Here is a 14811-nt window from a genome sequence, read left to right as displayed (position 1 = left end):
AAGTATAGAGATGGGACAACTAATTATAGGTTTTGGTAGTACTGTGGCTGAATTTAAAATCTATCCATTGTTGTAGTTGCAAAGGAGCCTAGAAAAGAGTTGCTAAAGAACAGTTATGGAACTCCTTAATGGAACACTGCAAAGTCTGAAATGTGTTCTTTAAACTGTGGAAAGCATTAAAGCTTTTAGAGCAAAGAAATGACATGACAAGCTTGAGTCCCTGAAAGATTATCCCATCAGAATTATTGACATGTTGGAGAATAGAAGGAGAGAAACCAGTCTGGAGAAAAAAATTTCCAGTGAGATTCCCTGAAGGAATGTTGAGTGAGTGATATTTAGAAGGCTACTTTGAATATGAGAAAACGGGCTTATTTATCTGGATTGTTTTTATGTGATTGAAGAAGACAAAATTATATTCTCTTCATTGGATCTCCACTGGATCTTCTGCTTACAGTGGAGGGAGAAAAGAAGACAATGGTATTTACACAAACATCTCTATAATTTTCACAGACATGAATTTTATTTCTTATAAAATCTGGCAATGCCTCAAAGCATTTTAAATTGACTTCTTGCTGCTATGTGTTTGTTTCTGTTAATATGTAAAAGGACTAGGAAAAAGATCAACTCAGAACATCACTGGCAAATGGGTAGGAACCATAGGTCAAATAAAAAATGTGTTATAAACATAAAGGGATGTTCAAATATTAAACATAAATTAAAATAAAAACATACTTTCTTTTAGAACAATTCTGTTAGGCACAGAACAAGCAGTTTGGTAACACTGTGTTGGCTACAGTGGGACGAGACAGACATTGTAATACACTAATAGTGGGAGTATTAGTTGGTATCTTTGCTATGGAGGGAAACTTGGCAGTAAAAGCAAAATTTTAAGTGTACGTTCTCAATGACCTAGCAATACAACTTCAAGATCCATTCATATAAAATTCATAACTAAGAATTTTAATTTCATATTTGTTTTCATATGAGAAGTAAATTGATGGATAGTTTTAGGTGAGGAACTATTCATATAAATCATGTATAACTTTATCAAAAGTACTCTTAAAAAATTACATACCTTTTTGTTATGTAGCTACCCAAAATTAAGAAAAATTGATACATTATCTATAAATAGAATGCTATATGTATAAAAAAATCTCTTAATGATTACTACTTCTGAGGGAGAGAGTTGGAATACTACTTTAGGAGAGAGGTTTAGCTTTAATTACATTCTTTTTCATAGCAATTTTAAATATTTACAATAAAAATAATTTTTAAAAAGATGCTTTAAGTTGTACAACATGTTTTGATACACATACATATAATGAAATGATTACTACAGCCAAGCAAATTAACATCCATCATCTCATGTAGTTACCTTTGTTAGTCTACTCTATTGGCAAATTCCCATAGACACTATGATATTACTAACATAGTCCTCATATTGTACATCAGGTGTCCACACTTATTCACTTCACATAACTGCAACATCTTTGTACCCTTTGACTTCCATTTCCTCATTCCACCCTCCATCCACCCTCACCCGGTACTCCCACTCCTGGTAAGCACTGTTCTATTCTTTACATAAGTAAGACACTGCAGTATTTTTCATTCTGTCTGGCTAACATCACTTACCAAAATACTCTCTAAGTTCATCTATGTTGCTAAAAATGGCAGATCTCCTCTTTGAGGATAAGTAATGTATAAGAAATTCACACAACTTCATAGTAAAAATAAAAATAAAAACTTGATGAAAAATGGGCAAGGACCAGAATATATATTTTTCCAAAGAAGACATAAAAATAGTCAACAGCTATATAAAAAGGTGATATCACCTTACACCTTTTAAGATGGTCTTTATCAAAGAGACAAGGGATAACAAGTGTTGATGAGCATGTGAAAAAAAAAAAAAAAAAAAAGCACTTGCAATTTGGTAGAAATTTAGATTAGTACAGTCATTGTGGACAACAGTAGGGAGGTTTGCAAAGAAATTAAAAGCAGGGTTATCATATGACCCAGAAATCTTCCTTCTGAATATATACCCAAAGTAAATAAAATCACCATCTCGTAAAGATACCTGCACCCCCACATTGATTGCACCATTGTTCACAATAGCCAAGATATGGAAACAACAGAAGCTTCTGTCAATGAATGAATGGATAAAGAAATTTGTGGTACATTAGTCCCTCCTTTTCCACAGTGTGACTTTCCACCGTTTAATTTACCCAAGGTCAGCTGTAGTCCACAAATATTAAATAGAAAATTACAGGAATAAACAATTCATATTTTACATTTGCACCATTCTGAATAACAAGATGAAATCTGCTGCAGCCACACTGTGTTCCACCAAGATGCAAATCATCCCTTCCTCTAGCTTATCCACACTGTGTATGCTACCTGTCGCCTGGTCAATTACTAGCCATCTCAGTTCTCACACAGATAATATATAAAAAATATAGAGTTTGGTACTAGCTGTGGTTTCAGGCATCCACTGAAGGTCTTGGAATGTATTTCCCACAGAAAAGGAGGGACTTCTGTACATATATTTATACAAATAAAATATTCATACTATTTCATACTTCTAATTGTGAATTCCATATTAGAATAAAAGGAGATGAACACAATAGTGTTCATTCAATCAAGATTCCTAGTCATAAGAAATACTTTATTAGGTGGTCTTTAAGTTTACAACACAACCAATGGAGCAGATCATTTGTAATCTCACAAAAAAATAGGTAAAAAATCATATTTGAAGTCACTTTTACACAATATTTGACTCTCTATAAATGAAGAGTTAGAAGAAAAAGTTATAATTATTTTTATTACTGGAATGCAATTCTCCTTCAAAATAACTTGTTTTCATATATCCATCCTTAAAATGGAGTCTGTATTATTTTGTCTATGGGAAAAAGATTCATAAGGTGTATTTATTTTTTTTCAGGTTTTATTTTTATCTCATGAGAAAATTTGAATTCTTCTGGTGTGTTTGAAATGTAAGAATAAAGTAACTAATGATAGAGCCATTCCTACACATAAAAAAAGGAATGTATCTGAGATACATAACTTATTCAAGCATTAAAGACAAACACTAACCAACTAGGGATTAATATTTACTAAAGGTAGTTAATCACAGAAGTACATCAAGGGACTTTTAATCAACTATTAAAGTTTAATAGATGTTTTAAAAAATCTATTAAACATCTCAATTTTAAGACATCTATTAAAATTCTGACATTGGCCCGGCACAGAGGCTCACACCTGTAATCCCAGCACTTTGGGAGGCCGAGGCGGGTGGATCACCTGAGATCAGAAGTTCTACACCAGCCTGGCCAACATGGAGAAACCCCATCTCTACTAAAAATACAAAGAATTAGCTGGGTGTGTTGGCGCATGCCTGTAATCCCAGCTACTCTGGAGGTTGAGGCAGGAGAATCGCTTGAACCTGGGAGGCAGAGGTTGCAGTGAGCCAAGATCATGCCATTGCACTATAGCCTGGGCAACAAGGGCGAAACTCTGTCTCGAAAAATTAAAAAAAAAAAAAAATTCTGATATGTAGGAGATATTAGACTATATATAATGTCTACACAGGAGAAGTTATAAGAATTATAACTGAGAACACTAGGTCATTTCTTCCTTCTAAATTAGTATTTATCCAAGCAACTGTATGGCATTTCTGAATAGTTGGCATTTTGATATGCAACATGAAAAACTAAGCCATGAATTTAGACCTTAAGAATGATTATCTTAGAAGAAAAATACATGGAGCAAAGATTAAAAGACACCTTTGTTTCAGGTGAAATATCAATTCCAGGTTTGTTTGTTTGTTTTTAAATAGCTCATGGTATAAATATTTATTTAATGACTTCCTCACTAAACAGTACAAAATTGCTTTCTATCAGCTCCCTCTCCTGTCTGCTTGGTGGCTTTCTTCATCTTTCTTTTTTCCTCTCTATCCAACAGTTCCAGACCCAATAAATTTTTCTCATACCTTTTTTGAAAGAAAATATTCTTATCTGAGATTTCTTCCTTCCATTTCTTTCTGCTATATTATATCTTCTGCAACAGTGGAATAATCAGTAAATGTTTCAGGAAGAGGTTTACTTATTGGATGGGTATAAAGGACATACATACTTAAAATATTATATGATTTACCACACAAATAGTAAAATGTGTTTTTATTTTATAATAACTCATTGCCAAAGTAGCCAACCCCAAAAAGCTACCATAGTAATATATATCTATATGTCATTTTTGGAAAAATTTGTAAAATGTTTACAAGCTTAAATCATTGTATTTTTGCTCTAAAATACAATTCACAATTTAAAAGATTTCAGTTTAGATTTGTTTTAAAGAGTTAGCATTAGACACCACATTTGTAGCACAAGTCTGTTTCAAAATATTACTTTTTTAAAGTAGCAAAACAGACAATAAAAGTGAAAAAGAATATAATTGGGGAACATTATTAATTTCAAATGAATGTGTTCTGTACTATTTTGTTATCACACAGGATTCAAAAGACATTATGTGAAATATCTTCCTCTACCTACAAAATACAATCTATGCTCTAAGTAATTTTGTAAAGGCAAATGAATGACTTCCCTTTTCAGGCCCAACAAAACAAAATTAAAGTAAAAGGTCCAGAAGAGGTAATCACTGTCAAAATGAGCAAGTAAAATAAGGTCATTAAAAGAAAACATGTCACCATCAGCAAGTATATATGAATACACAGCATCCAGCCAAGAAAATAAGTGATTTTATTCATATTTAGAATCCTAGAGTTATTGTACCCACGTATATTTATACTAAATTTAAATAATTTTATGCCTTAAAACGTATAAGGAAAAAAAGAAATTTTATAAGCATCTATAGCTGAAGATATGAAGTAATTTTGGTTCCTAAATCTACAGTCTCATTTCCTTCTTGCAAAAAGAATGATGAGTTACTAGTCAATATCATCTTTTACAGGGAAAGAAATGAAAACGTATAAAGGTTATTGTGTCGCTCAGGGAAACACCTGGGTTAAACCTGTGTCTAAGAAGCTCATGCTCTTTTTGTGACCTCATCATATGCCATGAATGTGGTTTCTTCTCTCTTCTCTCTCTTCTGTGGAGCTCATTCTAGATGCAGTTGTCAATCCCTAGATTTTCATGTCATTCCATTCTTCTCTTTGTCAAAACCTCATAACTCACACAGTCATAGAGTAACAGTGGATCAAAACCTGAAGAATATGCTTTAAATTCATTTACTTTAATTCTTTTCATTGAGAAATTAATAAACTAGGGAGAGAAGCAAGGTGACCTGTACAAGTCACAGTAAAGGGAAAAACTGGGAAGAAACTCAAATAACATCCAATATTGAGATAAATATTATTCTCTTGCTTTAGAACAAAATCCCAATTTTTTCAGTTTATCTCTTAGAATCCTCCAAATTTCCTCATTTTATATATTTTTAACTTCTCTCTTTGCATTAAAAGCATTCTTTCTGTACATTAATTAGCTTTCCTACCTTTTTCCTACACATTTGTTTTGTTTCTGCCTCTCTTTACAACAACTGAAAAGAGTTTGTCCAGGAAGTTAGTTTAATGCATCACAACAATGACCATTTCTGTTCCTCCAATGTTTCTACAGTCTTTTACAGGTATTTTTTCCTTAAGTTTCTTATTAAGCTGTGTCCTGACTGAACAATTTTCCATCTTTTCATTGTCAGTGGTCAAACTTCTCACTTCCTTTGAATCCCCAAAAGCATATGGTATCAAACATACTAGATTTATTAGAAGTATATATTCGAGAAAATTCTTTGAATAAAAGATGAGATACACAGAATAATCTTTAAATGCTGATGTTCTAAAGATCTCAATATCCCCTTCCACAATTAGAACATGATTATGTCTCATTTAAAAAAAAAAAAACAGAATATTTTGGTAGACAGATAAGCTTAGAATGAGAATTGAAGTAAAATAAAAATTTCCTCCTAGACTTAAAACTTTAATGATTTTAACACTATCATTTTTTTTTACCATTGAAAAGTAGATATTTTTTCTTGTATATTACATTATGACAGGTATTTTGTATGTAAAGATTGTTTCTTGTCCAAAATTATACAGCTAATAAGTTTTAAAGTCAAAACTAAACCTAAAATTCAAACACCAAATCCTTTAATCCATATGGCTCCCTATGTTAGATATATTATTATAATTATTAAAATAAGGTTTACGGTGATTTCTGCCACTATTACTACTATTAGTATTTGGAAACGGCCATATAAGCAAAGCTTCATTGGCTTCATAGTTAATCCTCTCCTGCAAAATAAGTTTTATCAGCAGCACTAATATGTCATACTAAATAAATGAAAGAAATCAATCTTATTTATAACATATAGAAATGGCTTTTTTTTTTCCACAGCATCTCAGCCACATTCATTTTTACCTTGAATTTGGCTATATCATGAGAGATTAGATGGCTCCGAGATATTAAAGTGAGCAGTATAATGAGATGCCAAAAAACACAACATTCATTTAAAGTGGTTAGGTGAATCTTGGAACCAAAATCACTTTAAAATAACTTAGGCAATGGAAAGTAAATGCAGCAATTAGAGAACTAACGTTAGCATGAAATTGTCCAAGCTGGAAAGGCTCATTAGGAGAAAAGTTAACAGAAGTCTCCAGAAGGAGAAATATTGAAAATCTGCATCTTAGTCACATACACCTCTATCACTGCATATTTCACATTGAATTATATTCACCCTATGTGTGTATTTCCTCCACCAGGTTGTGAACTATTTATTCTCTTTTATATTCTCACTTTGTACTGCCACTGTCCACAGTAGACCATTTCTGTGAGTAAATTAATGTTGAAATTGCTTTAAATGTGAAAGAAATTACTTTTCATTAATTTTACTTACTGTGGCACTTACTAACAAGACCACGTTAAAGAATGAGAAACAAACAAACTCAGTCATACATTTTTAAAATAGTTAATATGTATAATTTTCATAAAATCAATTCTGGATCATTTAACTTCAATCTCAAGTAACTACTCCTCCTTACTAAGATTACTGTTATTTGAAAATGTTAAAGAATTGAATGTAAGTTTTAGGAAAGTAAATACCTAAAGAAAGTAAAAATTCAAGAACGAAAATGACTATTCATTGGGCTTCAAGAATATGTTTTTATATTTTATTTGCAAATTGGGGTTATACACTTAGTATATAAAATACTTCAAATAAAATATTGACATTTTTAGTCACAGTCTTTCATCTCTACTACACTTATTGCGCTATCTTTAAATATTCAGTGTTTAAAGAAAAAGAGTCTTAAAACTTGAATTCATTCCCCCCAACACATAAATTGCTTGTCACAATTTGACAATTAAAGCAGCAGAAGAAGGCATCTGTAAAAGTAATGTAATACCAGAAATTCAGCAATATTTAAACTGCCTTCCACTCCAATGCACTATGGTAATTTTATGTTTTATCATATTCAGTTCTACTGAGGAATTTTTAATGTATATACTCATTGTAAAATAATTTATATGACATTATTAAAATTAAGCATAGATAAACTTTGGTTCAGATACAATGATGATTAAATAGTATTACAGTTCCAAATTGTTCTCTATTAATCTCCTTTAATATTATCACAGAAATACTAGAATTTATATACAAGTTGACATTTGAATTTTAAAACAGAATAATAGTGCATATTTCTAGAGATATATTCTCTGCTTTATTAGCAAATGCTCTAAAATCGTTACTACCTTTAAAAAGTCCATGAATTAAATTTTACCCAAAATTTGTCAAAGAAATATACTCTCATCTACATTTCTTGTTGAGTTTCTATTTGATTTAGGGCTTCCATTAAACGTTTATTACTAGGAAAAAAAGAAAACCTGCCAGTCTGGGAAAAATCAAAAAGTATTATAGGGCAAATGGATGTCCCCTTACATATATGCCATGGAATCAAATCACTTAAATCCTTCTTTCTACTTAATTATAACACTCTAAAAGGTTCCCAAGTTTCCTAATTAAAACTGTCAAAAAAAAAAAAAAAAAAAAAAAAAACTTCTGTCATTTGATGTAGCTGTTGAGTGCATACCAAGTTCATTGTGAAAAAGTTCCCATCTAGCAGTTAAGTTCTATAGTTGCTGGTTAAGAGAATGTGGGTACAGCAGTTTCTAGAGTTAATATAATTGGATCTTAAATTTCTAATCTTAAAAGACAATGTTTTACAGATAATCAGTGGCAACAAGGAAATTACCTATACTTATGTCCTAATATAAGGATTTGATGTGAATAGATACAAAAATAATCAAGATGTCCACAGTATAAAATAAAGTATAAGCTATAAATAGCTCTGATCTTAAAATTTAAGAGATGTGAGTTCTAATTCCATCTTTTGCATTACTTGCAATGTTGAACACATCACTTCACCTTTTTATACCCTTGTTTATTAGTGAATAAGCTTTATTGAGAATAGGTAAAAATACGAGCTCTGTATGGCCCCTTCCAATATTAAATGGTATTTATTGTCACTTTTTCCTAAGTGTCCCCTAATTAATCATCAAAAAATCATGAGATTTGTGCTGAATTTGAATGATATGGTTATTTTAGCATGAACTCTCATTCATCAGCTCACACATTAGAATAACAGCATCACAAAAGGAAGAAGAGAGTATTAAATAGAATTATGAAGCTTAGAGTTTCAATTCTCTCATCAATGCTATAATTTTGAAATTCATATCGAAAATACAAAATTAGAAAAGAAATAGTGGTCATTAACAAGTTGTTTTAATAATTTTTGCTATATGGGAGATAATATTAAGCCAGTCTATATCTGTTAGAAAACAATATGAAGAGGAAAGTTTTAAAATAACAAAATAAGGCAAAATACAATACCTAACAGATTAAACATGAGACTTTTCACAATGTTTTCAGATATATTTGGGGTCATTCAACCTGTTCCAGTGCCCAGGAATTCCTATTATATTTAATGATCATGAAACTGTCAATTAAATAAAAAATTTATTTTTAGAAAACAATAATTCTTTTAAAAATTCCTATTGTCACTCACCTGTAATTTCTAATAATATTACTTTTAGTCATCAGGGATTTTGTCTAGTTTAGTAAATTTAAAGGCTGAAGAACATAGTATCTCAACAAATATTGCACAATTGAAAGTAAGTTCTTGCATGTAACTGAAATGGGAGAACCTAGGTGAATTAAAATAGTTGTTATAAATTCTTGAGTATTGCCTTTATAATTTGTTTAATTTCAGAAAAAAATCCTTCATAGTTACAAATATAAAATGAATTAAGAAAATAAAGATAAAACTTTATATACTTAAAAGTAAATTTCTCACAAAATCAACATCCCATTTCTCTACTATTTATATGATAAATAAAAACTCCTGCAACTAATGAAATATTTGTAAAAATACATTAATAGACCTGGTTGCAGCTCCAGATACTTTATTACTATCATTATAATATCTCTCGATGAGAACATCTCAGTATTTTTAGCCTCATAATGAATGCTTCTGCCAATACTCACAAAAGGAAGAGAATTTCAATTTTTTTTCACCTGTATAATCAGCAACATTTCTCTTCATAAACATATACTACATTTACTACTGGATAGTAATAGAAGATGAGATGTTCTCCTTTCTGGGTTGTTAGCAGCTGTAAGAATGATATGAAGTACATCTCTACTCCCTTCATAAAATGTTTAAATATATATTTATACTTTTCCAGTCAATGGGTATGAAAGACAATTTTTGATCTTTCACATAAATGAAATATTTCTTGCCTAGATGCAATTGCTTTGGATACTGTTCAGTTTAGTCACTTTACCTTTAACCGGCTCCATATTTTCTAGTAAAGATATTAATCATAACAATATTTTTCATCAAAAACTCATAAAATGTATTGGCTCCTTGCTTTTTATCTAGGCCTCCACTCTGCACATTGAGTGTGAGAAATATTTGGAAACATGACTGGCATAAGAGGAAATAGGTGAGTCCTGTCAGATCTGTTATGAGAAGGTCATTTGTGAAAATAAATAAATTAATTAAAAGTGGTAGCCATTAAGCAACAAGTTATTTAGATCATTATGAGTTTTTAAGAACCACTTAGGAAAAAAGAAAAAAACAATCAACTTCACACTTGTGTTATAAAATGTATCTAATGAAACATTTTTTGAAATGTTTAAAAATGGCAGCGATCACAAGAAATTCTAGCTTAAGAAATACATGGGAAATGAATATGACTGTAATTTCTTAAGATTCTCATGAATGATAGATCTCACGCTATTTTATATTAGATTACAAATGGTAGATCCATTTTTTTTATTTTCATAAAACAGACAATCTTGATTTATTTTTCAGAATTACTTTGTGGCCTCTGTGGACATTTCCCAGCTCCCTGCACTGCAGAAAAGAGAAACTACCATACTTGAATAGCTTTGTAACACTTAATGAGCTTACGTGTGAGGAGGGTATAAGTTCAAAACTATAATATGCAGTACTCTGGGATATAAAACTAAAGGCCTGTGTTTTAATTTATGGGGATGAATAGACATAAAATTATCTATAATTAGCTTATGCAAATATAATAGGTAAAACATAACTGAAGTTATACAGTGTTATGTTAAGTTCCTGAGATTCAAGTCAATGCTTCAGAATAATTTTGATGAAGAAATCAATTGTAAAAACCAGTTTTCTAAAAAAGCAAATACATATTTCCATTTAAAAATTGCTCTTATAGCCACTGTATTAAAACACTATATTTTGTGTCATTCAATTTAAATAAATCAACTAAAAACACTGTTTAAGTATCTGGGAAAAATATAAACTAATAATATTCAATTTATTAGAACCCTTCTAACGATACATATTTGAATCTCCAAAAATCATAAAACAAGATTACTTACTTGAGTGGGTACATATGGAACATAGTTCATAGTAGTTTTTAATCTTAAATCTTAAGCATTAGGAGTTTTCTATACTTCATTACTTTTTAAAATGGACCAGCCTCTAATGTGGAGTTATTGATCACAAATGCTCAGAAAATAGACCTCTGCAGTGATTCTACTGCTCTGAGCTTCCGACCAGTCTCTTTCCTGCTATAAAGTGTTAAGAAGTTCATGTAACATATTAGCACAGCCTTACAACCCTGTTCTTAACATCTTGTGAGAAACACATGGCTCTCTTACTTTATGCTTGGATTGTCAGAAAGAAGAAAGAGATTAATAAAATCAACTCCTGAAGTCAGAATTTCAAGAAAACAAACCACATGAATGTATGAGTTTATTATTTAAATTAAGAGAAACAAATTTCCAACAACTTAGTAAAAATTAAAATACCCATATTTAAAAAGAAAGTTCAAAGACAATAGGTAATCGAGATAGGTGAGAAAGAATGGATTCAGCAAATTACATAATATCTGAGCCTCATAACATTCTGAATTAGTTTGACGGATGAGGGAGACACCGAACTCTGCTACAACTTTGTTTTAGCCAATCAAACTCTGTACAATCAAATCATCTTCACAGTATTACAGCCATCTAGAGAAGTTTTCATCATTTTTACTTTAATCTTTACAAAATATGCCTTTATTTTGTCTAGAAGTAAGACAAACTCCAAAATGCTTTGGCCAGCCTATGTGGGCCCTTTGCCCAGCCTATGTGGGCCCTTTGCCCTTTACTGACACCCTCTGGTCCTTATTGCTAAGTCAGCTGTGACAGACAATCACACACTTACCTCTACCCTGAAAGTGGTCTAGATTTTCTAAACTGTGAAGTAAAAGAGACATTTAAAGAAATACATATTAGCCAAACCTGGTACATTTCTAACAGATAGTGCTACTTAATTGGACACATAAGATTGAAGTAAATTTTCACAAGCTACTAATTTTAATGATTCATCTTACATATTCTATATATAGATTCATGATCTGATTTCAGTTTGGTTCCCTAAGAATTGTTTCAGACCACCTAATACTTGAAGTACTGACTGCTTACCTTGAGAAACATTCAGGTATTTCAGCTATTCATTTAAAAATTCCAAAACTGTAGCTTTTGTGATGTATTTCCAAAAGCACCTTGGTATACATGTGCCTCACAACTTACAAAGTCTGGCATTTAGTTAATCTGTGTGATTGTATTTTTATCTAACTTTTAAGAATCTAACTTTCTGTTTAGTTGTCTATGGAATCAGAAAGAAATTAAAATTAGCAGTTTTTCTCCCCCTTTCTCAATTTTCAGAAGTTTTAAATAATTTAAAGGATACACCAATTCCTAAACAAAAACATTGGCACTTGTAATAATAATTTCACTGACTTTCTATTTTCAGATAGGCTTTAATATTATTCCTCACACTTCAGCTATTTTTCAAATTATATTCTTTATACTGCATTTTCCTTTTTGTAACTTTAACTTTGATTTTGTTTTTGCTTTTCCTCCCTTTAACAGACTTAGATGATCTTTGTATGTAATATCTTTAATTTGTTATCATTAGTTTTATATGACATATTCTTAGTCACATCTCTTTTCGATTAAAGTCAGAGCAAACTTATGCCTGTTAAGTTTAAGACCCAGTATACTAGTCCCCACATAACTTAGAATAATTTGAGCATGAAACAGGAGAATATGCAAGCAACCATGAGAATTGCCCAAAATTGACTACAGGCATTTTCAAAAACAGTAATGACATAGTCATTATTTTCTAAAATACTAAGAGTCACAATATTAATCATAATGAACCCCCTTAAGCTCCCTGTAACGGTCATAAGTACTTCTGTAGTTCTGTTGCAATTTAACAGTAATCGATGATATCTGCATTAATTTTTAAATTCAACTATTTGTCTATATTTTTTAAATGCTAGTATTCTAATGAACATCTACTTCTTTCATCCTTATTTCCACAGTCGAAATTGAGAATCAAAGTAGAAGTTCTGGCCCTCTAAATGATTTTCTCTTTTAAATTAAGAAATAAATGAATTTAATGTAGGTAAGGCATTGAACATACAACAGTTTAAAAGTTTTTTGCTTCTCACCTGCATTTAAATTACCACATGAAATTATATTTTTCTTGGGAGAACGGTTCTAAGATTTAAAAGTAATATAGTTCTAACATATGTAGTGGATTCTGGTTCTTTCGCAAATAAATATAGTTGAAACAACGTATCGTTCAGGTCATCAGAGTAATTCTCAGCTTACAGTACATCAGGTTTATATATGTGCAGATTGATATTCCCTTCGATATAGCTCCACACAAAACATGTTAAGGATGTCTGAACATAATTTTTTAACCTATCACAATCCTATACAACCTTTAGAAAAAAGCTCAGCCTAATCCAAGGTACAGTTTTTCTCAGTCTCACGAACTTTGTAGAACTCCACTTACAGAGCATCCCTACTGAATTTTAACAAGTTATTGCAATGCCAGATACCCAATTATTTAGTCTCAGAAACTCATTGCTCAAACATAAGACATACATCCAGTACCTGAGAACATCCTATTTTCCGAACATTTAGTTTCCTTTGTAGAAACATCCTCACTTTATCCTGGCATTTATCGCCTTACAATTTACGTGTAGGAATTGTCTACTCTTATTTTGGGTGGCATTAGGAGATACACAAATGGGTTATATTTACTCTTGTTTCAACTTTTTGCCATAATATCCTAGCAGAAAATAAAATCGTGTTTTCTTTCTTATATTTAAAAAAAGCTTCATCTTACAGTTTTTACGTTCTGGCAACATGGCAAGAAAGGATGGCTTTGCAGAAGCGAGTGTGTCAAAAATCCTAAGTGGCTGGGAGATGAAGTGCACAATCACAGAACGCAGTCACTGGCAAAGGAATGTCAGCCACTTACCAATAAGATGCCAGACTCCACTGTCCTTCCTCTGTGACTCTCAATTCCTCTCTCCCATCCTCCTGCCCATCAGCACAGTTCAGAGAGAGCGGTTCCTCGGGTCCTTTGCAGCCTGTGGCAGAGGTGAATTGCGGAGTTCTTAATCATTCAGAGGGAATCCTCCAGCTTGCCCTGCCTCTTGCAGCAGAGGGGACCCAGGTAACGCATCCTCTCCGCCCCGAGCTTTAATGGCACTTTGGCTGCCGTCTTCTCGCAGTTCCGCTCCCCCAGCCGTAGTTGGTTATATTGGGAAGTAGGTGCGGCGCCTCCTCCGGCTGGTGTGTTTGGGGCTCGCGTGTTTTCCTCCAATGCGTCCGCGCGCCCCGCGCCCCGCGCCTCTGACTGGCTGTGTCCTCCCGGGGCGGCCCCTCGCCCCTCCCCGCCCGCCCGCGCTGTCGCCGGCGCCCGCGTCCAGCGCCTCACTGCCTCCTGCTGCAAAGGTTCATTTAGCATGTCCCCGGGCTTAACGAACTGTGTGCCTCCAGGAGGCTCCTCTGTGTTTCTCCACTCGCCTCACCAGTCAACCGGCATTCTCCTTCCCTGCTAAGTACAGAGGACTTGCCCCCCTCTCCCCGGCGTGTCTGCTCTGCAAACCCTCCGTATTTAACATTCATAGATTACAAAGCAAACGTGCTGGCTGGAGACACGGGAGATCCAGGCGAGGGTCCCTTCCTCCGCTCCTGTCTTCTCTCTGATTCCTGGAGTCCCCGGCTCACACCTCTGACAGCAGCAGCACAGACTGACGCGTTCACTTAGGTCGGTTTGAGACTGGACTTTTTCACTTTGTAGAATTTTCTTAAGTCCAGAATGGGAAGCACTTCTCTTTTGTTTCTGCACTCACGAGTTTCACTAAGGACTATCAGGGTCTGCCTGTTTATATTTCTCTTTGATTTGGGGTGTTGAGTCAG

At 32.8% G+C, this 14811-nt stretch overlaps 1 protein-coding gene across 2 annotated transcripts in view; it reads right to left on the bottom strand.

Annotated features, from left to right (window-relative positions):
- CNTN5 (contactin 5) overlaps positions 1–14185 on the bottom strand; it is a 1343675-nt gene extending 1329490 nt beyond the window's left edge. For both annotated transcript variants that reach the window (XR_012422789.1, XM_005579428.4), the window contains exon 1: positions 13865–14185. The gene's annotated coding sequence lies outside the window, so the exon portion shown is untranslated. The remainder of the gene's footprint in view (positions 1–13864) is intronic.
- Positions 14186–14811: the final 626 nt, after the last annotated feature.

This window comes from Macaca fascicularis, chromosome 14 (genome assembly GCF_037993035.2).
Source record: "Macaca fascicularis isolate 582-1 chromosome 14, T2T-MFA8v1.1".
NCBI classification, from domain to species: Eukaryota; Metazoa; Chordata; class Mammalia; order Primates; family Cercopithecidae; genus Macaca; species Macaca fascicularis.
Note: the sequence above shows the minus strand (reverse complement) of the source record. Positions and strands in the feature narration are given on the sequence as shown.